The sequence below is a fragment of the Priapulus caudatus genome, unplaced genomic scaffold (assembly GCF_000485595.1).
Source record: "Priapulus caudatus unplaced genomic scaffold, Priapulus_caudatus-5.0.1 Scaffold487, whole genome shotgun sequence".
Taxonomy (NCBI): Eukaryota; Metazoa; Priapulida; class Priapulimorpha; order Priapulimorphida; family Priapulidae; genus Priapulus; species Priapulus caudatus.
Genome location: NW_014577548.1, coordinates 136,128 through 137,597, shown reverse-complemented (window position 1 = coordinate 137,597; position 1,470 = coordinate 136,128). Strand labels below are relative to the sequence as shown.

General features: G+C 41.4%; 1 non-coding gene across 1 annotated transcript; it reads right to left on the bottom strand.

Annotated features, from left to right (window-relative positions):
- Positions 1-341: 341 nt before the first annotated feature.
- Trnat-cgu lies at positions 342-413 on the bottom strand. Its single transcript has one exon. It is a non-coding gene; the product is annotated as a tRNA-Thr (tRNA).
- Positions 414-1,470: the final 1,057 nt, after the last annotated feature.

Below are 1,470 nucleotides of genomic sequence, written 5' to 3'. Positions count from 1 at the left end.
AATTTCAAGTCAGCGATTTGCAATTTACTGCGGTACTCCTATTTCATGTATTAAATATTCAAATACATTGTAAAATATTTTATTCGTCAACAGAAAATATGCAAAAATAATTTTGTCAATAAGATTGCCCATGTAGCTATAATTCTTATTTCATCTTTTTTGGCCCGGGGTGTTCAATGTTGCCCCCATAGAAATAGATAGATAGAAGATAGCTAGAAATAGATAATAGATGGTTATTTATCTATTTCTATGGTTGCCCGCTGTTTAAAGTAGCCCCAGCTGACCGTAGTAGTTTTGTTAGCTCTAGTAACTGTAGTAAAACGTCGCATCAAAACTTAGAAAGGCCCGGCAGGGATTTGAACCCTGGATCTTTGGTTTACGAGACCAACGCCTTACCACTTGGCCACCGAGCCACATGTTAGAAATTCTCCACTATAATATTACAGGAAGGTTAGTCTATATGAAATATCGGTTGATGCGTTTCTTATGTATTAGTGTAAAGTATTGTTATTGTGAGTTATTAGCTAGGATAAAACGTGGCCCTTGTTATAATATATTGTCGTTTTGTCTTAGCTACATAGCTTATAGAAGTGTTGCAGTTACTATTTTGGCCGACAGGTGACTCCCTATCGTGAAGTGCTTCCCGCGGTTTTTGATGTTTTCGTGTTCGTCCGAGTACGAACCAACTGAACCACTTGTTGTCATAGAGTTCACGTCCTAATAATGGAAGCAGAAATCCAGGCAGCATGTAACTACCTGGGATTTTATGATGTCGAGTCGAGTACATACAGAAAGGAACCTGATTGTTTAGGTAATGTACCGTAATTCTAATTCATGGTAATTGTACGGACCACAACCACACTCCACAGGCACAGGCACAGGTACTGAGGTAAACCGACCAGGCTCTCCGACTAGTTACACGGCGGAGGAGCCTCTCGCCACGTAGTGTTAAGCGAGATGGGAACTTGTGGCTAAGGCACAGGTATATTTAGGTAACCCAACCAGGCTGTGTGACTAACGACTAACGAGTAACGTCAATATACACAGTCACAGGTCCCCTAACACAATCCCAAGGTTAGGTACCCTAACCCTAGCAAAGACCGTTTCTTGGAGCTAAGGCACAGGCAGTGAAGCACTTGGAACGTCTCAATAAAAAAAAGAAGGTAAATAAACACGAAATGTATTTACTACGAAAGTCTTAATGACTTAATGTGATTGTTTCTCTACTTAGTACTCTATTAGTACTACAACTTCACTACAACAGTAGCTCTAGAACTGTAGTATATAGTCTATACTAGCCCTCTGCTCCGCCGCAGGGCTATAGAACATAGGGTACTATGGCAATTTCCAGGGAGTAAGCGAAGACAATGTATTTCCAAGTGGAAGGGTTAGCGCTGCGCAACGAAAAATGGCGGTTTGCAATCCCGTGCAACCTGCCCACCCCTCCACTTGGAAATACATTGTGCCTGC